This window comes from Dipodomys spectabilis, unplaced genomic scaffold (assembly GCF_019054845.1).
Source record: "Dipodomys spectabilis isolate Male_0828 unplaced genomic scaffold, ASM1905484v1 ptg000073l, whole genome shotgun sequence".
Classification (NCBI taxonomy): Eukaryota; Metazoa; Chordata; class Mammalia; order Rodentia; family Heteromyidae; genus Dipodomys; species Dipodomys spectabilis.
Genome location: NW_024870750.1, coordinates 72,731 through 97,090, shown reverse-complemented (window position 1 = coordinate 97,090; position 24,360 = coordinate 72,731). Strand labels below are relative to the sequence as shown.

At 41.0% G+C, this 24,360-nt stretch overlaps 1 protein-coding gene across 1 annotated transcript in view; it reads left to right on the top strand.

Moving 5' to 3' along the window:
* Positions 1 to 3,165: 3,165 nt before the first annotated feature.
* Bmp4 (bone morphogenetic protein 4) overlaps positions 3,166 to 24,360 on the top strand; it is a 43,792-nt gene continuing 22,597 nt past the window's right edge. Inside the window, exon 1 of the mRNA XM_042682539.1 lies at positions 3,166 to 3,201. The gene's annotated coding sequence lies outside the window, so the exon portion shown is untranslated. The remainder of the gene's footprint in view (positions 3,202 to 24,360) is intronic.

Below are 24,360 nucleotides of genomic sequence, written 5' to 3'. Positions count from 1 at the left end.
ATAATAATGTATAAAATACATTCATATATTTTATAACATTTATATTATAAAATATATAATTATAAAATACATATGTATTTTATACATTATTCTATATAATATATTGTATTTTATAATTATATATTTTATAACATAAATGTTATAAAATATATGAATAGCATATATATTTAACATATATAAACACATAGTATACTATAGACTTTATATTTATTATATTATATATTTGTTATATGATATTTTACTTATTTATTGCTTATTGAACCTAGCAGGGAAGCACCTTTCTTCTCTTCTGTATCTCTTCCTCTAGTCCTAGTCCTTGTCTCCTAGCTACCTACCAACAGTTTCTTACCTTTGACCAAATTTAAAGACTGACGCTTCTGGTATTCCTGATAGAGACAGACATGTTCCTATTTTGAGGCATGTACAGAAGCTTTATTTAAGCACTTTTGCTTTACTTCATGTTATTTTCTGGTGGGTGTATCAACATGGCTTCTCTAATCAGAATAAAGAAAACAGCCTCAAGGACAGAACATAAATTCTCCTGGAATAGAGATAATTCCTGCTACACTGTTAGAAGTCAAAGGGCTAGCCAAAGGCCTTAGAGAAATTAGTTCTTAGGGATTTAGTTTTCCTCTGGTTTTCAGACTCCTCAGAATGACACTGCTTGCAGGAGCTGAACTGAGCCTTACGATTTTTATAACTCAGCTTGCAACTCAAATGGTGTGGTGATACACACCCGGAAACCCAGTACTTGGGAGATGGAAACAGGAAGACCTTGAGTTCAAGGCCAGCCTGGGGCTATATAGTTAGTTTGAGGCCAGCCCAGGCAATTTAGCAAGACCCTATTCCACAAACAAACAAGCCACAGCAGCAAAAACCATGACAAGAAAACCCTCCAAATGGTGTCTCTCCTGAGCTGCAGTCAATGGAATTACAAAGGTTGCCAGAAAGATCTTCATGCCAAGTTCACTGATATGGGAGGGAACTTGAGCAATAGTGTGCCTCCTGATATATACCATGATGCCTATTGGATATGAGGAGGTGGTCTGGTTCAATCTCTTCAGTGGCTCCTGGAAGCAGGATTCACAAAGACCAGCCATTGGTCACCAAAGTTTGGTCCTGGGTATAGAGAAGGAGACATGGGATTGGGCTCCCAAAATTCAGCCAACTACACCCAAGTAAATAAAATCTATACCCTTTGGAGAAGCTGACTTCCTGGTTGGGTTCATTTGTATGCAAGCTAAGAAAAAAATCAAGTTTTGATCACCACTCAACTGAAGCTATTTTTCTTGGAAAACTGAGAACTAACTTATTCTTTAAAATGTGATTATACAACAATCTGAATCTAGGCAACCTGCTCATTGGAATCCTTTCATTGTGCATGTGTGTGTGTGTGTGTGTGTGTGTGTGTGTGTGTGTGTGTGTGTGCATAAGCACGCATGCGTGTGTGTTGATCCTAGGGCTTGAACTCAAGATTTGGGTACTATCTTTGGTGTTTTTTTTTTGCTCAAGGCTAGTGCTCTATTGCTTGAGCCACAGCTCTATTTCTGAATTTTTGGTGGTTAATTGGAGATAAGAGTCTCATAGACTTTCTTGCCTGGGCTGGCTTTGAATTGTGATCCTCATATCTCAGCCTCCTGAATAGTTAAGATTACAGGTGTGAGCCACCAGCACCCAGCAGCAATTAATTTAGTTTTAATCCCAGTGCACCTTCTCAGCTATTTCTTTTCTTTACATGATTCACACATAGTTCCTGCCATGTTGGGCCATTTAACAAAATGATTAACTCAGGTGGGGTGGTATGCACCTATAGTCCCAGCTACTAGGGATGCTGAGTTAGGAAGATTCATTGAGCCCAAGAATTTGAGGCAACAAAGCATTACCTTGTTCCCTGACCAAACAGCAAACAATTGGTCATAAACAAGTTCTCTTGGTTTGATTCAGATTCCACAAACTGTTGTGTGTTCATACTCCCTTGTACACATGCTGGTTGCAAGCTCACAGACTGTGTGTGTGAAGCCATCTTTATGTATAGTAGGGGAGCTAACCATCCTTGCTTGCTGGTAGCTGAGGTCTCTCCTGAGATGCAGGACTTCTACTTTCCAAACCCAAAATGTCCCAGGGAAACTGGGGGCTGGCTGATCAACCCTGTCACAAACAAACAAAGATTCAACCTAAGCTTGGAAGGCAACAAATTGTTCAAAACATGTCAAACTTCTAAACAAATGCAAATGTAAGCCCGCTATCCACCCCACCTTAATGGGATAAATTAATACCATACAATTGACGAGTATCCATACATATTGGAAAAGACTTTTAGCAGAATTCTAACAGTAATTTTTTAATTTTAATTTTCAAGGTCACAGAATAAGGATTCTGCTGGGGTTTGGGGGGTTAAGTTTGAATGAAATAAAATCTCGGTGTTTATTCTGCTCAGTGAATAAACGTTTTAGGAAAGTGTTGAGTGGAGGGTAGGGCTGGTAAGGGGCGGGATGATAATGGGCTGGATGGCAGTACCTTCTTTAAATACATGTGGGGATGGCTATAAATCCCAAAGCTGGGTCCAGTGAGAAGGATGAGCTCCTATTCCCACATAATCATCAAGGGCACACCTCGACTAATCCTCTCCTATAGGACAGCAGGGAGTGTTAGCATTTTTGGACTGCTTCACATTCCTTCTTGCTTACTTTTGAGAACATACTACATTTTCAAACCTGTTGGTTTCTTTCATGTTTTATTTGACCCTATGTAATTGCATTCCTGAGGGACTAACAGACCCCTCTAGTGATTTACACCCTGTATTAAATGTCAGTTTTGAAGAGACACAGTTAACAGTTTGGTTTAACCTCCTGCCTCCCCTCTCCCTATTAGCTCAAAACCGAATCTGAGCCCCAGCTCTAAGGACTCGGAGGGAGGGAAAGAAGGATGGAAAGATAAAAACTGAGTTGGAGTGGCAGTGTTGAAGGGAGAGTTTGTAGTGCTTTCTTGGTTCACATTTCCCCTGAATATCTTGTTACTGGGCCGGGAAGAGACATCCTTGTAAGTGCATTCATTGCTGTTCTGGCGTAGCATACGCGGTGGTGACTCAGCTACATCCTGGACTCTCTGGGACTCTGGTTCACATGCTCAATGACAGCCCAGCCTGCGGCCGCATCATCTGCTGCCATAAACCATGGTTCTACTTCAGCCAAGCAGCACCCAGTGAGTAGCGGGTTTGATGAAGCTGGAAAAATATTGTCTTCATAATTTACTTTATGTTGTTGGTCATGGGGCTTGAGCTCAGGGCCTGAGCATTGTCCCTGAGTGTTTTTGCTCAAGGCTGGTGCTTTACCACTTTGAGTCACAGCTCCACTTCTGGTTTTCTGGTGGTTAATTGGAGATCAGGGTCTCATGAACTTTCTTACCCAGGCTGGCTTAGAGCCCAGATCCTCAGATCTCAGCCTCCTGAATAGCTAGGATTACAGTTGAGAGCCATTGGCACCTAGACTATTTAATTTTATTTACATAGTTTCTACAATATTGTTACTCTTTAAAATATTTTGTTTTCCCTTGTAGATTCATTTAAAAAACACTTAACTATGACTTACATACTGTGTTAATAACTAGAGAACCTTTAAATCCATCTTGATCCTGTAATATATTTTCTATGATTCTCTCTGTCTCCATTTCTGTTTCTCTGTCTCTCTCGTTTTCTGTCTCTCTTACTTTCTGTATGTATGTGTGTGTATGCGCTCATGAATCTGTGTTTAATATCTAGAAATAAACACATCCGGTGTGATAACCTGACAGGTAACTTAAGCAATCATTACTATTTTCAGAAGTCCATATTAAACATATGAGATAAAAGAGATTGTGTGTATTTCCTCCCCCCTTAACCAGATTCTATGAGATTTCTTAGAAATGACTGTATCTTTCTGCTAAGAAATGAAGTAAGTAGGGGCTGGGAAGGTGGCTCAGTGGTAGAGCGCTTGCCTTGCATGCATGATGCCCTGGGTTTGATTCCTCAGCACCACATAAGCGAAAAGAAAAAATCCGGAAGTGGCGCTGTGGCTCAAGTGGTAGAGCATTAGCCTTGAGCTGAAGAGCTGAGGGACAGCGCCCAGGCCCAGAGTTCAGGCCCCATGACCAGACTCCCCACCCCACCCCACCCCCCCACCCCCCCGCCAAAAAAAAATGAAGTAAGAAATAACAATTGGCTCAATGAAGATGCCACTATGAAGATGTGTCCTAATTTGATCCTATCAATAAAGTCCTCAAATACCATACCAAGAAACCATTGTAACCGCATCATACAACTACATCATCATCATCATCAAAACAATTACATAGGCCTTTAACTTAGAACTCTGTAGCTGCAAGAAAATCAACACCGATTCCAGAGGTGTGGAAATTTGGCTCTGGGTGCATATATTTATTTTGACCTTATTTCCTAAGTCATTTAACAGTTTATAAAATAGATTGAAGAAATTGTGAGTAAAGTGAAAATAAAGGTAAAAGAAGTAAGACAATGTCAGAGAAGAAAGCGTTCATGAAAGATATTGGCCAAGTGTAATAGTCCCTTGCCTGTAGAGTGCTATGTTGGTCTATTCAAAGTCTGCACTAACTCCTGATGCTCACACTCTCAGAAGGCTTTGCAGTGGGCAATGACAACTGTGAGACATCTTATATTCTCTTGTTAGCAGATCCTGCAGAGGCAAGTCCTGTCTTCCAGAAAGGGCAAAAGATGCTGGTAGCTCACACCTGTAATACTGGCTACTTAGGAGGCTAAGATCTAAGGATCAAGACTCAAAGCTAGCTTGGTAAAACAAATCTGAGAGATTCTTATCTCCAGTAAACCAGCAAAAAGCTGGAACTGGAGGTGTGGCTCAAATGATAGAGCACCCCCCCAAGAATATGAGGTGCTGAATTCAAGCCCTAGTAGTGGCACAAAAAAAGATGTAGAGAAAAGGCTTGGAACTCATCTTCCCTTCATAGGAAGCAGCTTTGAGACTTGGCTATTATCTGTTCTTCCACTTAGTACGTTAGCCATTGGTGCTGATGTAGTTATTATAACTTGTATTATAATTCCAACAACTATAGTATGACACTGATAACAGCACAAGATCGGGGGCGGCGGGACATATCCAGCTCTTCATTGAAAAAGAGAGGAATCTCTTAAACTTTTCTGCCTTTTCTGGCCTCAAATCTTGATCCTCTCATCCTCATCCTCCTAAGTAGCTAGGATTACAGGTATGAACCACAGATGTCCTGCTCAACTGTATCAGACTTTTGAAATGATGTCCTGAGCTGTTACTGATCCCTTACGTCGTTAAGAGGTAGAGAGATGGTAGGTTTTTTTTTAAGTCATAAGAGAAGGAAGGCAGCAACCTGTTGCTGACAGGAGGTCCTCAAAGGAGACCTGGTGAAATTTAGCAGAATAAGGGGAGGTGAAATCCCAGAGGTGTTCCATGGAGCGGAGGAAGGGTCTAGCACATACCTGTGAATAAGCAGAAGGTAAGAAGACTCAGGCAGACGCTTTCTCCCCATCTCACCACCCCCTACTCCTCTGCCACATATTCTGCCTTAAAACCCTGTTTCAAATTTGGAAGTGGCTAGATCCTATATTATAGTGGGTGTCAGGAACATTTTCCCAATAGATAGGTTACATTATAAAACCTGGTTGTCCACCTGTGTGCGCGTGCGCGCACGCACACACACACACACACACACACACACACACACACATACACACACATACACTGTAGCTTTCTATTTTCTACTTTAGTACGTAGGAAAACACATACGTGACTTAACTTCCCACCTGTCCACAATGCCTGCCTTAACATCTGCAGCACAGGTAGACCTCTTTATCCTCTGAGCTTTGACGCAGCTCCAGTAAAACATTCATATTTGGTACTTGATTACATGCTGTCTGGTTCTAGGATTGTCTCAGGTGTTAGTTCTTTACCTGACAATAGTGTAAGTTCTTTGAGCTCAACCACTGTCTTATATTTCCTTTGTAAGTCTTCAGGAAATTCTTGGAGATGATTGGCTGATCTGAGTGTAAAATGCATGGAATTTACATTGAAACAAAATGAAAGAAGATAAAGTTTTCCATAAAAATTTCACAAACTAAATTCAAAATGAAGCAGATATTAAAACATTTAAAAGCTAAACAGTGAAATGATTAGAATAAAATACAGGTGTGTGTATTTATAGTGAAATGAGCCTAGCCTTCTAATTAGGACACACAAGCCTAGAAGACATGAAATAAATAACAACAAAATTCAGTCAGGTGCTGGTGGCTCACACCTATAATCCTAGCTACTTAGGAGGCTAAGATCTGAGGATTGCAGTTCCAAGCCAGCCCAGGGTCCAGTCTGTGATACTCTTCTCTCCAGTTAACCAGTAAAAAGTCAGAACTGGAGATGTAATTCAATTAGAAAACCAGCCTTGAGCAAAAAAGCTAAGTGAGAATGCTAGGCTCTGAGTTCAAACTCCAGTACCAACACACACACACACACACACACACACAAAATCTAACTTTTCTCTGGTAAAGACTTTAATTTGTGAGGATCTTGAATAGTCAAGAAGATGATTAACAACCCTTCTTCAATCCAAACTACAAGAGGGTAGAAAATGTCTGAACTTTCCTTTCCTGACTCTTGTTCTTGACTGAACCCATTAGGGTTCTTTCATCCCAACTAAAGATTATCTTCAAATTGTCTCCCTAAATTTGTCTTACTCCATTTTCCTGCCTTTCTGTTGGAATTCAGGGCCTTTGTGATCGCACTTTGGGCAAAACATGACTTGCTTGAACTTGCTGCAAGTGACTTGCCCAATGGTTGTGTTAGACTACTTTCCATTACTATAACATAATACACGAAATAACCAAATTAAAAAAGACGCTGTTTTGGAGGTTCTAGTCCATAGTGGGTTGACCCCATCATTTTGTGTGTGTGTGTGTGTGTGTGTGTGTGTGTGTGTGTGTGTGTGTGTGTGTGTGTGTGTGTGCCAGTACTGCGGCTTGAACTCAGGGCATTCCACTCTTGCTTGGCTTTTTCACTCAAGGCTAGCACTCTACCCCTTGAGCCCTTGAGCCACAGCTCCTTTTCTGACATTTTTTGCTGGCTAATGGGAGAGAAAATTCACTTGGGGATTGTCTTCCCAGACTGCTTCTAATTATGATCCTCAGAGCTCAGCCTCCTGAGTAGCTAGGATGCCAATGGTGAGTCATCACACCTGGCTGGCCCATTGTTCTTGGGAGTATGTGGTGACACTTGTCACCACCTGGCTGGATTTCCAAAGAGGATGGGAGCAGGAAAGGAAGGTCTCACAATCCCCTTCAAGGATAAATCCTCAGTGACCTAAACCTTTCAAGCGGGCCCCACCTCCTCAAGCTTCCACTGCCTCTCCCCACAGTGCCAAGTGGAGGACTATGCCTTTCCAATAATGGGTCTCAGGGGGACGTTCACAGATCCAACTTGTAATGGTTGTCAGTGGTGAACAGTATCACTGGCTAACGCTGGGATGGGCTCACCTGCCGAAGCAGCTCATTGTACTCAATGGGCAGTGAGCTGGGTGTGTTATTGCACTACTGCAACACTACAACATGGAGTCCTGGAGCTTCAGCACAGCTTGTGTGAGGGTGGCAAATGAAGCTTTTTTTATTTGTTATCACTAAGAACGGATAAGTCTTCTGAATATTGCCAAGCAATTGAGAAAAGGCTTTTGTTCATGGAGAAGATGCTGGGGACAGACGGGAGAAAAGGTGAATATATGAGCTCTGTGAGCTGGTATTTGAGGATATTGTTCGTGAGTCTCACATAGACCTAAGGAAGTCATTGAAATTGATCTCAGTTAATTTTAGTTTCTTTGGGAGCACAGGAAAAAGCATTGTTGTTTATCAAGAGGAAAGAAGCCTATCTTTTTCAGAGTATAACCTATTACAAAGAATAAAGATGAATTCAAACTTTCAGGTCAGAATACCTGAGAATGTTCCCTTAGGAATGCCCAAATCCTGATATTCTGATTATTTCAAAGACGAAAATGTGGAAAACCCAGTGCCCTTGTTTGTCTTTAGGACTCCTTCTACACATCCCGAGAAATAAAGTTTTTGTGAACTATTTTTAAGTAGGACATTGGGAAGTCTTTTCATCAGAAATAGGTATATCTATGTGCCTGTAAAATAAAGTGAAAGGTACTATTTATATAATACATTTTATTGAAGGATATGGAAACTTAATAATGATGATAATGCTGATTTCACACCTAGTGAAGTGGCTCATGGCTATAATCTAGCTGCTTGGGAGATGGATTGATAGGACTGAGGTACAAGGTTAGCCTAGGCAAAAAGTTGGGAGGCCTCATCTCAATCAATAAAAAGGCTGAGTGTGGTGGTACACTCCTGTCTTCCTAGCTTAACAGGAAATGTAAACAGTAAGATGTTCAGGCTGGCCTGGGCATAAAAAGAAGACTCAATTCACCTAACATCAACTTATCTGACCATTTTTGCTTGTTTCAGACATATACTAGTTATTGCAATTAAGGGAAACCATGGGATCTATGTTTCTTTGGGCGTGGCTTACTTCACTTAATATAATTTTTTCCAAGTCCTTCCATTTCCTAACAAATGGGGCAATGTCATTCTTTCTTTATTTTTTTTATTGTGAAAATGCTGTATAGAGGGGTTACAATCACATGGGCAAGATAATGAGTACATTTCTTATCAAGCATTGTAGCCTCCTCCTTTGTTTCCCCTTCCCATCCCTTCCCATCCTCCTCCCACCCCCCCACCTAAACTTCCTCCCCCTCCACCAAAGTTGTAAAGTTCGTTTTCAACATAATGACTTGTATATCTCATTGTTGCAATGGGTCCACTTGTATCCCTAGTTAAATGATTTGTTTTTTCCCTTCCCCTCCACAAATTATACCGACACCAAATACAGTGAAAGCAGGGGTTATATCGTGGGGGGAGGGACATACAAAGCAACAAAGAAATAATCTTATAAATGTGTTAGAAAAAAAAACATTTGAATACATATCTTAGGGTTCATTTCCCTAACATCAACTTATCTGACCTTTTCAGACATATACCAGTTATTGCAAATAAGGAAAAACATGGGACCTATGTTTCTTTGGGCCTGGCTTACTTCACTTAATATAATTTTTTCCAAGTCTTTCCATTTCCTAATAAATGGGGCAATGTCATTCTTTCTGATGGAGGCATAGAATTCCATTGTGTATATATATACCACATTTTCTTGATCCATTCATCTACTGAGGGGCATTTGGGTTGGTTCCATATCTTAACTATGGTAAATAATGCAGCAATAAACATAGTTGTGCTGGTAGCTTTAGTATGGTCTTGGGTAAATGCCCAAAAGTGGGATTGCTGGGTCATAGGAGCTCTATGTGGAGTCTTTTGAGGAACCTTCATACTACTTTCCAAAGTGGTTGAACAAGTTTACACTCCCACCAACAATGCAGTAGAGTTCCCTTCTGTCCCCATCCCCTCCAGCATCTGTTGTTATTAGAGTTCTTGATTATAGCCATTCTAACTGGGGTGAGGTGGAATCTCAATGTTGTTTTGATTTGCATTTCTTTTATGGCTAGGGAGCTTGAGCATTTCTTCATGTGTCTATTGGCCATCCTTCTTTCCTCTTCAGAGAAGTTTCTCTTTAAGTCTTTAGCCCACTTATTTATTGGGCAGTTGTTTCTTTGAGGATTTGTTGTTGGGGGATTTAACTTTTTGAGTTTCAGGTATATTTTAGATATGAGACCCTTGTCCATTGTATGGCTAGTGAAGATCTTCTCCCAATGCGTGGGCTTTCTATTGATCTGACTAGCTATGTCCTTTGCCATGCAGAAGCTCTGCAATTTCATGCAATCTCAAATATTTTTTCTTTCTTGCTATTGTTTCTAACATATTTCTTTGTTACTTTGTATGGCCCTCCCCATGGTATAACCCCTGTTTTCACTCTATCTGATATTAGTATAATTTGTGGAGGGGAAGGGAAGAAACAAATTGTTTAAATAGGGATACAGGCGGACCCATTGCAACAATGAGATGTACAAATCGTTATGTCAAAAAATGAACTTTGTACAACTTTTGCACCGGGGGTGGGGAGAGGGGGTGTGGGGGCGTGGGGTGGGGGTTGGGGGGATGGGGGTTTGGGAAGAGAAGAGGAAACAAAGGAGGAGGCAACAATGCTTGATAAGAAATGTACTCATTATCTTGCTCATGTAATTGTAACCCCTCTGTATGGTATTTTCACAATTAAAAAAAAAGGGGGAGACTCAACTTGAAATATAAACAAAAGTTCAAGTGGTAGAACAACCTGCCTAACAAGCATAAGGTCTTGAGTCCAAATCTCACTACCCCTAAAACAGAAACAATAAGATTCCAATTTCTTTTTTTTTTTCTTCTTGGGTCCGGTCATGGGGCCTGAACTCTGGGCCTGGGCGCTGTCCCTCAGCTCTTCAGCTCAAGACTAGCACTCTACCACTTGAGCCACAGTGCCACTTCCGACTTCTTTTTTCTTTTTGCTTATATGGTGCTGAGGAATCGAACCCAGGGCCTCAGGCATGCAAGGCAAGAGCTCTACCACTGAGCCACCTTCCCAGTATAAGTTATACAGCAAATCTCAGAAAGGATCTGACAAGGACCCAAGTAGACTTCAGGCAGTTTCTCACCTGCTGAAGTGAGTTTCTGCACTGCAGAGTATCTCAGCCCAATCTCACACTGATTGTTTACCCCTTCCTGGGTCCACTCAATTCAGTTAATATAAACATCCCTGCCATTTTTGTGCCAGTACTAGGGCTTGAATTCAGATCCACACATTCTTGTGTGCTCATACCACTTGAACCATGGCTCCACTTTGGGCTTTTTGCTGATTAATTACTATTTGTTCCTCATATATGTGATATCATAATGCTTGAGGCAGCAGACACTGTCAATTCTAGGCCTGGAGTGCTGACTCTGAACACTGTTAAGGACATCAGCGAATTCCTTCACATAAATGAAATTTGGTGTGTGTAGATAAGCCACATGTGTTTTTCTAGGGTAGGATTCATCAGATCCTCAAAAGAATTGTAATTCCAAAATGAGAATGACTTTTCCCAAAGGGAAAAATCTCTCTAGAATTTCCCCAATGAGCAAAATTCTATAATAGCTGGCTCTTCCTTTTATTATTATTTTTGAATCATTAAGTTGACCATTTTAAAATTTCATTTCATTTTCTTTCATTTCATTTTCTTTTTATTTTATTAAAATATCTATTTACATGTAAATGCTATGTCACTCTTCAACCTATTGTAATTCAGGTGTTTTTAAACAAAATACCTTGTCTTTCTCAACAAAAAACAAAACTACACAGCCTGATTCTATCTTTAGGATCTGTAAAAGGTCAAATGTCTCCTCATTGAAAAATATGTAAGATTTCTAGCTGGCTGCTTAAAGTGTTTTTCGAATAGGGTCAATGGAAGGGATGAAATGGAATGATAAAAATGCTTAATTAAACCCATGCAAGACAGAAGGGGAGAGGGAAGAAAATTACAAGAATAGAAAGGGAGAGGGATAGAGATCAAGAAATGTATGATTCATAGAATGTAGTCAGATGGAAGAAATTGATGCAATGAAATCAATCTATATGTGAATGATCTAAATGTACCAATTAAAAAACAGAGATTGTTGGCTGGCTAAAATAATAAGACCCAATTTTGTCTACCAACACTCACTTTAAATGTGAAGTATTGGATTAAAAGTAAAAGCATAGAGAAGCTATGACACGAAAAATTAAAAGAAAGCTCAAATGGCTCTATCATTTTCAAACTATGTGGATTTCAAAATAGCAAAGATTTTCAAAACTAGGCAAGCATGATGCTAAGATGCCTATAACCCCAGGACTCAGGAGGCTGAGGCAGGAGGATCACCAGTTTGAGACCAGCCTGGACTCTATAGCAAAATCCCAAGAAAATCAATTTAGAGACTTTACAGACTACATATGACAAGTGAGTCAAATTTCTAAGAACATAACAACCTTAAATGTGTATGTATCTAACAATAGAGCTTCAAAACAGGTAAGACAAAAACTGATGGAAGTAAAGGAAGTAAAATGAAGAGATAAATATAGAATTATAATGGAAGACTTCAAAACATCCCTCTCAGCAACTGATAGAACAAGTAGGCAGAAGAGAAGTCAGGGTATTGATGAGCTAAACATTATCCAGACTTGATAAATTGACATCTGTGAACCACCCCACCTAGCGGCAGCAGAACCCATATTCCTCTCAGTTGCACATGGAACATTCGCTCATACCAGTTGTACTCTGAGCTAAGAAAGCACATTTTACCAAAATCAAAATAAGAAGAATCACATAAAACAAGGCCGCAATGGGATTAAATGCAACTATATACCAGAAAGATCTGGGAAATCCAGAAATGTTTGGGAGTTAACACCACACTCCTAAATATCCCAGGGGTCAAAGAAAGTCTCTCAAGGGCAATCTAAAGCAGAGTGTGAAGCTGGGACAGGGTGTGGTACAGGGAAGCTGGCATGGCCTCTCCGGGAGATGGAACTGGGTGCCAGGCCCTCAGGCTCTCAGAAAAGGACATGCAACTAGATGTGGGTTGAGGCTTATGCAAGGGTGGAGTTGTGGGTGTGGCTTGGGGGGGGGGGGGGACAATGCACAGAAGACACCAAGGGGTCCAACTTCTCCTCTGAAACTTCCACGGGAATGAACACAGTAAAACCATGCTTCCTTGGGTCACATGGGGAAACAAAGTCAAAGGGCATGACCTAGTTTTTCGTAAGGCCTTCAATTCAGAGCTCTTTTCTTTTAATTTAGCTTGTAGAAAAACCTATTATAAAGGTGATGTACAAAAGGGTTACTGTTTCGTAAGTCAGGTAATGAGTACATTTCTTTTTGGACATTGCCCTCTTCCCTCTTTTCCAGTTGCTCTTTGCTTTTGATTCAAGTGTCCCATGTTGTGCTTTCCCCATTCAAATCAAATTGCAGACTCTGTAACTATGCAGTCTCCATTTCATGGTGGGATAAACAAGATCCAGAGAAATTATAATAACACAGAGATGGTAACTGGCAAAGCCAGGTTTTCATTCCTACTTTGAGACTCAGTAGCAGTACATTCTGCCCAGTACCATCGGTGCTCAGTATGTCTGCATTATCATTTCAATCCTGAGTGCCTAGTGCAGGAAGGTCTGAAAGGACCTGCTAGGGTGGTGTTTGCTCTCTGGGACATCCTTGGTTCAGCAGGAGTTGGTAGCAGTGGAGCACACATTTAAAACATATTTGCTAATGTAGGGCTAGTTGTGCCAGCTCCAGGGGTCTTCCTATGGGCTAGTATTTCCCAAGTCAAGCCTTCTATGATTACCCAGAAAATACTGCAGTTAATGTCAAAAGGAAAGACAAAAATCCTCCTTTTCATTAAGCAGCAGAAATATTTAAGGAAAAGAAAAAGGATGCTAAATGGAGCAAAAAAGTACTCATGGAGGCAATAAAGCAAAGCATAGGTAGGTTGTTAATGGCCTAAGGCATAAAATTTACAGGTGATGGAGAGAATATATATATTTATATATGTAGTAATGTGTTTGAGATATTTTAAATTTTTATAATTATATGTCTAGCAACATCATAGAATTAAAATGTGTATGAAATAGGTCAAAGCCCAAGGAAAGAAAGCAAAAAGAAATATTTATTCTTTTTCAAGAGCCTGATCAAGTTTACTTCCGAGCTCCTTTCCTCTTTCTATACTTTGAGCACATTATTGTTGGTAAGCATTCATTGTATTTTGAGTACAAATTATTTATATTGAAATATCTTGGAAACTCTTTGAGGTCAGGAATAAGGTCTGGCTTGGTTGACTTCCTGAGCCCTCCCTCACTCTACCTTGGCCTGCAAATAAATCTACAGACACTTAGAAGACAGGGATACCATGGCTCATGTCTGTACCACAGTGACACTTCCAGTTTTCTGGTGGTTAATTGGAGATAAGAATCTCACAGACTTTCCTGAATAGGCTGGATTTGAACCTAGATCTTCAGATCTCCGACTTCTGAGTAGCTAGGATTACAGGCGTGAGCCACTGGCACCTAGCCTGAATATAATTTTATGTAGCATTTTCAGTGCTCCTGTGTTTGGCTTTGGCCCAATGCAGGAGGTCAGGTATGGAATTTTCCCCTGTGGTTTCATGTCAATACTCAAAACTGTTTGAATTTGGGAGCGTATTAGATTTGAGAGTTTCGGAGTAGGAATGTTCCACCTGTATTCTATTTTGTTCTGTTTTGTGCTGGTTGTGGGGCTTGAACTCAGAGCCTGTGCACTGTTCCTGAGCTTCTTTTGCTCAATGTTAGGGCTCCACCCCTTGAGCCATAGTTCTACTTCTGTGTGTGTGCGTGTGTGTGTGTGTGTGTGTGTGTGTGTGTGTGATATTAATTAGAGATAAGAATCTCATTAATTTTTCTGCCAGGGCTGGCTTCAAACTGTGATCCTCAGATCTCAGCCTCCTAAGTAGCTAGGATGATAGGCATGAACCATGGGTGCCTGGCTTCAACCTGTATTTTATTTTATCTTAACAGAGCTGGCACTACAATCCAAATGTCTGATGATGCCAAACTTATATGTGCTTCACTGAACCCCAGGTGTCTTTGATGGCTGATTAGGAGCCTCATAAATGGAGTCTTTGCAGCAGGCTATATTAAGACACTTAGCAACCATCAGAGCAGGTGCGGACCTGGTCCCAACTGATACCAAGGCTGGAGCTAGTGGTGGTTGCCTGGATGTGGAAGGAGAGTTCAGTGTACCTACTCCCCTCCACTGCCCCACCCACTGATAATGGCATAGCTCCCTTGCAGATACTATCACAAGGGACTCAGCTCCTAATTAGGGGTGGAAGACAGAAGCAGGAAATCACCTGCTTCCACTCAACTTCCAGGTTCCAGGACATATGAGAGTAAACAGAAAATAACACACACACACACACACACACACACACACACCTCTCTCAAAAAAATGTAAGCTGTTTCCATGGGTCAACGTAGAGATCTGAATTAGAAAACTGCTTTCCAGGCTCATGGTGGGGCTCAGTGGTAGAGTTCTTGTGTGGCATGCAAAAATCTTGAGTTCATAGCTCTAGCCAACACTGAAAGAGAGTGCAAGCAAGCAAGCGAGAGAGAGAGAGAGAGAGAGAGAGAGAGAGAGAGAGAATTGAAGAATGGTGATAACATTGCCCCTAAACAACATGTCAAGTTTATAGTCCCAAGTAACCTCAGTTTTGCCTGGCTGCAGCCCAGATCAGCTGTCCTTAACCCTTAGTCAGGGCCTTTGAGAAAGCCATGTGAGCTATAGTTGACTTTCTTTTTGTCTTGTCTTTTCTTTTTTTCCTTTCCTTTCCTTTTCTTTTTCTTTCCTTTTCTTTTTTTCTCTCTTTCTGGTATTGGGGTTTGAACTGAGGGCTTGGGTATTCTTCCTCAGCTTTTTCTTTGCTTAAGGCTGGCATTCTACCACTTGGGCCATAGCTCCACTTCTGGCTTTTTTTCTGGTTAATTGGAGATAAGAATCTCAGACTTTGCTGACTAGGAGGGCTTTGAACTGTGATCTTCAAATCTCAGCCTTCTGAGTAGCTAGAATTACAGGCTTGAACCACTGGTGCAAAGCTGAGATTGCCTTTCTTCACAGACTGCAGTGTAGAGAAAGTTCTAGTCCATTTTTTTTCTTATGTTATACTGAGGATTTATACTTGACACTTAATCTTTTTAAATTATACAACCCACCATCCTGAATTTTCATACTAAGTTGAACTTTTCACTCTGAGGAGCAGTTTCTAGCCTCCCACCCCCCCCCCCCCACCCCTTTTGTTTTTGGTTTAAGAATTGACATAAGCACTTCATTTCTAACTTACAAAGATTTCTGAGTTAAAAACACACCATCCTGATTTTTAAGTCCGTATTTATCACAGCCATGTCTAATAACCATGCCCACAAGGCATTTAAGGTAATTGGAAAATATTTGTGTGTGGCTTCACTTCCGTAAAAGTATTCCAACATCACTGATTCAAGTCACTAAAATAGAAGCTTGATCTTGGAATTAATTGAGGATTACCACGGAATCTTAATTTTAAATGTATCAAAGCAAAGAAAACAATTTAGACCCCAGTGTACATCAAAGGATAATTCTATCTGGCAACCTACAATGGTTTTGCAGCCGCCTAATCTTCCACCACACCCTAATGCTTCCATGACAACCACACTACAGAAGTCCCAACAACATCTCTGGCTTTGTTTCTTTACTAAAGGCATTCTCCCAAAGCACTGGGCCTGGGATTTCATTAATTATCACTATTGATGAACTCACAGAAGCTGGTTGCACCCCAAAATCTCCCTCTTTGGCCTCTGATAGCTCTTACTAAATGACTGATGGACCTCAGACAAGGAGATAGTCAGTTTGCTATCTCTGCAAAGGGAGAGGCTTATCAAGCAGGCTTGAAGAATTGGCTAGAGGGATGAATGAGGCCTCCAGGAACAAAATGGGAGAAAATTCAGTCTCATAAACCCTAGAGGTTCCAAGCAGTGTTAATCTAGGTGTTCAGTGGCTCATACTTGTAATCCTAGCTACTCAAGAGGTCAAGAGGCTGGGATCTCAGAACTGAGGTTCAAAGTCAGGCCAAGTTAGGAAAGTCCATGAGACTCTTAACCACCAAAAACAAAACAAAACAAAAACACAAAAAACAAGGAAGTGGAGCTGTGGCTCAAGTGATAGAGTGCCAGCCTTGAGTAAAAATGCTGAGGGACAGTGCCTAGAGTCTGAGTTCAAGCCCTAGTACTGGTACACACACAAGTGTGTGTGTGTGTGTGTGTGTGTGTGTGTGTGTGTGTGTGTGTGTGTGTGAAATGTCAGCACTTTGTCAGGGAGGACATTCAAATGCACTTTCTGTTTTCTGGGAGGCAAATAGTTCATGCACATTTTTTGCTGTTTTGCGCATTTTTTGCTGTTTTGCACTGCTTTGAAAATCTTGCCTGGATAAGGAAGGGATTACAACTGGGAATGTTTCATTTTCAAGTGTTTCTGTAGGTCTTTGCCTCACACCAACATTTTGCCATCATATAGAATGAGTTCACTAGGAAGCAGTGTTTCCTTTAAAATTTGACTAAGCACCATAAAATACACACAGGATTCAGCACGCTTAATTTGAGAAGAGAGAAATCTGAGTAAATTAATGGTCATTTATTTAGAGGTCAAGTTCTACCAAAACACCATCTTCCGAACCTGTGTCAAACTGCTCATAGTTTGAAACTTTGATAAGAGATTAAGATTGAGGACTTAAGCAAAGCTTTCTCCTTTCCCCTGTTCCCCCCACCCTTTTCCTCCACCTCTGGCTCCTCCACCCCCTCTTTCTACTCTTTCTTTACTGAAATAAATATAACTGATAGGGAAACTTAAAAGTTATCCTCAGTACAAATCAGTTCAATTACTTAGCTCCATTTCTAGCTAATATAAGTTCCTAAATACTCAGCTTGGGTGAAAGTACAGAATTGAGTTCCCCCTGTTAGTTAGATACTTTCTATGTTTCTGTGTCTAACTATAAGGGGTAACTTTGCTCTTGCTGGAAGTTAGAACAATTACTAGTACTATAAAGGCCAAATTCTTCACCTGGGTGGAGAGCCAGTCCTGATGGGACTCTCTTTCCTTATACTGGAAATGGCTCAATCTCCAGAAGGGTTTTCTGAATGGAAACAATGAATAAATAAAAAATGTTGTTAGTGAATATTTCCCTGGATATAAAGTATCTCTTAAAGAATGGAAATGTTGCACTCTCAAGAAATGAAAATAAGTAAATATACAAACTTATTCTCAAAGATAAAAAGTAATTACAATGAACATTTTCTCCTGCCTTAAAACCTAAGACTCACCTTGGACTTTGCATAGTAGAGTTTCCCAAATACACACTATGGTTCTCAGATCTTATTTTGCTTAAGGACAAGGGTTGAATCCCCAGTGGGTGAGTGATTTACCCTATCACCCTCTCTACAGAGGCTTCAAAGATCTTTAACTCTTTAACCAATGGCATTTAAGTATTAACAACACCCTGAAATATGCCCCAAGGTTTAGAGTCTCAGCTAAGAATAATATTTAAAAAAGACCAGCTTGGATATCAGCAAAGCAGAAAAAGAATAAGCCAAGTAGCTAAGTTCTGATAAGATGGGATGGGAAATCTCTGCAAATCAAGTAAGCTGAACTGCAAACAAGCACACTCCTTCAACAGAGGCTGCCTCTCCTGTATCCTGGCACCTTTATTCTCAGAGGACACTTACTGGCCAGGAAAGTTAGATAGGCTCTGGCCCAGCTCTGTGAGCAATGTGGTTATTCTTTTATTTTTGCAAACATTTTTAATCACATCTTCTTACCTTTCCTTTGTGGATCAAAAAGAAGTTATCTGCCCCCGAATAGTAACTGTCTCTCAGTGACAGCAGAGAAGACTGGTAAGTTCATAGTAAAACTAGTCAATTCAGCCTTGAGAGAAAAAGCTAAGAGACAGTGCCCAGGCCTGAGTTCAAGCTCCAGAACCAACACACACACACACACACACACACACACACACACAGTTTTTAAATTTAGATATGTTTTGTTCATAATTTGCTGGAAGTACTGGTTATATACATTATATACAAAATCCAACAAACAAGCAAACAAATGTCTCACTGAGACAGTTCTACATATTTAACTTTGTGACTTTATGACAGTTCCACATATTCTACTTAATGACTTTTTGCAAATCAAGCACAGTTTACATGTAATGTGAATTGTAAAAAGAATGTTTTTAAAAAGCCAATAAAAAGCCAAACTGGGGGTGTGACTCAAATGTAAGTGCACCAGCCCAGTAAGCAAGCCAAGCAAATGCAAAGCCTTGGGTTCAAACCTCAAAAGCCATTTTTAATTTCTGTACCTTTTGTCTTATATGTAGGCTTATGAGTTTTGGTGAGGGAAAGAGGAGCATAAAAATAGTGGAATAAGGGGTGAACAAATGCAGTAGTGCTATTCACAAGATACTAGGTTGAAAATGAACTCTACAACTTGTATGCGGGAGAAGAGGGGACACTGTTAAAAAAGAAATGTACTCATTAGTTATGTAACTGTAACCCCTCTGTGCATTGCCTTTATAGTAACAATAAAAAGAAAAAAGAAAAAGAAGGGAAGGAAGAAAGAAATATCAAAAGGGAAAGGAAAAAAGAAAGGAAGGAAAGAGGAAAAGAAAGATGTGAAAGGAAAAAGAAAAGGTAAGAAAAAGAGAAGAAAAAGAAAAGAAATGAAGCATCATGAAGCATTAACAACCCCTCCGTTGCTGTTTAGGCTGAGTAAAGATCTATGGCATGGTATTCCTCCTGGGCTTTTTGCCATCACCCCTTTCTGGCCTCTGGTCTAGACCATTTTGATTTCCTTCTAGCTGGACTTCCTGCCTTAAACAAACTACTCACCCACATGGTTGTCTTTCTAAGATAGTCTAATCCTGGCTTGTGACCTTACAGGGTAACAAGAGCTAACATTTATTGAGCTCCCCCCACCCCCTTGGTGTGCGGTGCTAAGCATTCATTATTCCATTTAATCCTCATTAAAAGAAAAAAAAAAGGCCCATGAAACAATACCCATTTTACCAAGGAACAAAGGGAGGCTCAGACAGTTTAAGTAAATTGTGCAAGTAAATTGCAGATTATAGTTTGGGTTTCATTCATCCACTTAATTACACACACACACACACACACTCCCCCATGCTGCTGCCGCCACAGAGCTGAGAGGCAGGGAGTAGGTGTGGTGGCAACTCTGTCACATGCTGCCGTCTGGGATGCTTTTGCCTACTTGGCACTCCAACAGGTCCTGGCTCTTGTGAAGCCATTCCAGACATCTCTTCAACTTTGCACCTAATCCCACTGTTTCCCCACCTGGTTTGCCATGGTTAGTTTATCTGTCTTTTTCTTTTAAGGGCTGAGCGTTAACCTCACTGTATTTGCATTTGTGTTCATTGACAAATTTTGCTTAGAAGACCCTCAACAAATAGTTCCAAATGGATACACTCTATGATGCTCCAGTGTCTTACAGAGGTTTATAGTCCCTCAACCCAGCTACAATGCCAGGAGGTCCCTCCATGGAATCCATCTGATATGGATGGTGGTTGTTGTTGTTGTTTTGGTGGTACTGGAGTTTGAACTGATGGCCTTGCACTTGACCTTCTCTACTGCTTGAGCCATTCTTCCAGTCTGACCTTTTGTGGTTAATTGGGCATGGAGTCCTGCAGACTTTTTCTGCTCAGGCTGGCTTTGAACCAAGATCCTCTAGATCTCAGCATCCTAAGTAGCTAGGATTCTAGGCGTGAGCCCCTGGCACCTATGAAAGAACCCATTTCTGATAGTCAGTGGTCTGAAGAACCCACGATTTCCCACCACTCTGCACCCAAACTACCCCTTCTGCATACTTTTCATTCTTTCTGGAGACGTCCAACAACATAAACCTCCTTAGAGAGTCACTCTTCATTTTCCCTGCTTCTAGGCCCTGCTGAGACCTGTCAGTCCTTCTTGTGAAATGCCCAATTTTCCTCCCTCTCTCCATTGTCCCTTGCTGCTCGCCTACTACAGGCTGGCAGCTCTTCAACTTTTAAATAGGAAAGAACTAGGGAGAGGGAGCCTCAGGCTGCCACAGAGGATGTTAAGGGACTGATTTTGAAGCCACCACCATCCACAAAGCAAAATACTAGTTTCATTTCACCTGTATATTACAAGTTAGTAATACAGCAAAGTTTTAAAGTATATGATAAATAGACAGTGTCCCTTGTGTATTTATATATTTATAAACATATCCACGTACTAGTGATAGATATTATTGTAGAGATATCTATTTTGTACAGCAGCCATTAGAATTGTTTCTTGCACAGGTTCTTTGTGTGTGTGTGTGTGTGTGTGTGTGTGTGTGTGTGTGTGTGTGTATACAGGTCTTGGGGTTTAAACTTAGGGCCTCTTGATCTTGTTTAGTTTTTCTACTCCAGTCAGGCTTTCTACCAATATAGCCACATTCCCATATCTGGCTTTTTGCTGGGTAGTTGGAAATAAGAGTCTCTTAGATTTATCTGCTCCAGCTGGCTTTGAAACCCAATCTTCAAATCTCAGCTTCTAGACTAGCTAGGTTTACAGACATGAACCACTGGTGCCTGGATTCTTGATTCTTTCCTTTCACTCAGAGTACTTTGTCTTTTTCTTTTTGAGATAAATTTCCATAAAGCAGAACTTCAATATTATTACTAGTTAAAAATCTTCACTAGTTCCCTACTACCTAGTAAACAGGAAATAGTGGTGTGTGTGTGAGTGTGTGTGTGTGTGTGTGTGTGTGTGTACGTACATGCTCATATACTTGCATGCACTCACTGGTACTGGGACTTGAACTCAGGGTCTTTTGCTCTCACTTAGCTTTTTCAATTATTGCTGGTGCTATACCACTTGAGCCATACCTGTAGTCTAGCATTTTGCATTAAATGGAGATAGAGTCTTGAGAGTTTTTCCACTTGGGATGGCTTCAAACTTTAATTCTCAAGATACACCTCCAGAAATCTACATTTCCATGAGCAGAAAGAAGACAACATCCCTAGCAAACATTGAAGGAAAGTGCTTTCTAGAGCCTATCTTTTTTCTTTTTAAATTATTTTTGTGCTGATACTTGGGCTTAAACTTAAGGCCCTGGCTCGACCACTTGAGCCACTGCTCCAATTCTGGCTTTTTGGTATTTAATAGGAAACAAGAGTCTCTTGGACTTTGCTGCCCAGAATGACTTCGAACCGCAATCCTTACATCTTAGCCTCCTAAATAACTAGCATTGCAGGCATGAGCTGCTGGCACCCACTTTGTCCTGTCTTAAGGGGAAATACTTTCCCAGACTGCTAACCTAGCAATCATCTTGCATATGACTCAATGACCAGAAGTGTGTCACTCAGTGGAAGGTGACAGGAGGAGGTGACGCTGTGGATAGGGGTGGGGCCCGACAAACAGGAGTTTTTGCCACACCTACCACTGTAATTAGGCAGCCACCGACTTATAGAACAGCTGTGCTCCTCATTTCCTCCACCTTGAATGATCTTTGCCCTACCCCATCTAAAGTCCTTTCATTATTTTTCAGTCCTGATAAAGGAACACCTCTTAGTCGCTCTGACAAAATGTCTCCTCCGAGACCAGCTGCTTGTTTGTCTTTCTGCCACACACAGATCTCACTCTTTTGTATGGTTCATTTAGTGTGCTTTGTCTCCTCATGCTTCAAGGCCCGAGGCAACAGGAAACATGTCCCATTCACGTTGGTATTTCCAAGGCCACTCAGCACTGAGTAGGCATTCCGTAAGTGTTGCATGGATGCCTGCATATTCTGCAGTATTCTCCTCTGAATGGAAAAGTCTGCAGTGGCCTCACTGTCTAGCTCCATCCTTCCAATCCAAGTTAAAGGGAGCATCTGTGGTCTCTATGCTGTCTTCTATCCTCAGCCAAGCCAAGGCTCCTGAGATGGCAGTGTGGCTCTTCGCCAATGCCTTTTACATCTCTCTACCCAAATGGGCAGCTGTGTTTTGGGTACAAACTAAGAAGGCAGTCAAAATCAGATAAAGCTATAGCAATGCCAGCAGGAACTTATCAGGGTATTAGATTCCAGAACCTCCAAAACAAGATGCAACATATACAATAATAATATCCATGCCATGCAAGGCAATAGTAACATATGCCTGTAATCCTAGTTACTCAGGAGACTGAGATCTGAAGATCATGGTTCAAAGCCACCTGGTCTGTGAAGCTCTTATCTCTACTAAACTGCACAAAGAGCCAGAAGTGGCACTGTGGCTCAAGTGGTAGAGGACTAGCCTTGAGCAAAAGAAGCTCAAGAACAGTGCCCAGGCCCTGAGTTCAAGCCCCAGGACCAGCAGCAGCAATAGTAGTAGTGGTAGTAGTAATAGTAGTAGGAGGAGGAGGAGGAGGAGTAACAATAATATATCCATGCCAATTAATAGCATTTATCAAGGCTTTTCTGCCAGACACTACCCTTTATATGTATTTGGCCACAGACTCCTCAAAAGAACAGATTTTGTTCATTTATTAAGAAACCAAGACCCAGTAAGGTTCAGCTATTTGTGCAAGCTTACATTGCTTAAAAGTGTTAGAGAGCTGGCCAAACACTGGCTTTTTTGCACATGCGTGTGAGTATTAGCTCTCCCATCAGGACAGGAGGACTGCTGCCAGAGAATTCAGGTGATCTGCTCAAAGCAGAGTGAGGGAGTGGCTAAGAAGAAATGGACTCTGATGTTGGACTCAGTAGGCTTGATTTCCAGGGCTACAATGTGCCAGTGTAAATTACATAGTTTCTATGCCTCAGTTTCCTCGTCTGTCAAATGAAGATAACAGCTGTTGCATAGCCTTTATGAATACAATGTGAGTTAAATGTACTTAGGCTGATCTAGCATCAGTCCAAGAGCCTCTTAGCTGGAGCTGCCACTAGGACAACCTCAGAGCCAAGTGTCTGATGTACTGAGCACAGTATACCAATATTGGGTATTCCCAGGGCTTTAGCTACTCTGGAGAAAAGAAACAAATGTTGTTCTCGTTTTCTTTTCTTGTGCTAGTACTGGGACTTGAATTCAAGGCCTCAGGAGCTTTCCCTTAGCTGATGCTCTACCACTTGAGCCATTCCTCCATGTCTGGTTTTTTGGTGGTTGATTGGAGGTAACAATCTCATGGGTTTGTCTGCCCAGCTTGGCTTCAAACTGAGATCCTCAGATCTCCCTGACTAGTATTTGTGCCTGGCACAAATACCATTTTCTGACTCTCAGTGTAGGAGTCCTCTTTTTTGATAAATGAAATCCCTAGGTTTACTAACGCTGCCTAGCAGAGAGTCATACTTTGTGCTCAGAATGGCTCTATTAGCATTTCTATCCATGACAGCATAAAACCACATGGAATAGCAAGCTGTGGCTTTGCACTTGATCTTGTAAAGAAGCTTTACCTGGTGTTGCATTCTGTGGGTGATCTTGGATAGTTCAAGTTCATTTTGCCAAAGCCACATTCCCCATTGTGGGAGCTCATCTCCAAAGCCCTCCAATGATTGTCTTCCTTCATGGAATAAAAATGGTCTGATACAACTCATGGAGTATGGTTGAAGGTCATTGTATGACTTCTGGGCCATTGTGTTCTATCAGAAGTTCTATCAGAGATACCAGCTCCTATATAAAAATGTTAAACTGCTGTAAGACTATTACACTGCCATAAATCTCCAGTTGGCAAGGCCAGATGAGGACTTGAGTCCTCAGTGATCTGAGGGGAGAAGCTACCAGGATGTTTAGCCCTGTTGAGAAAC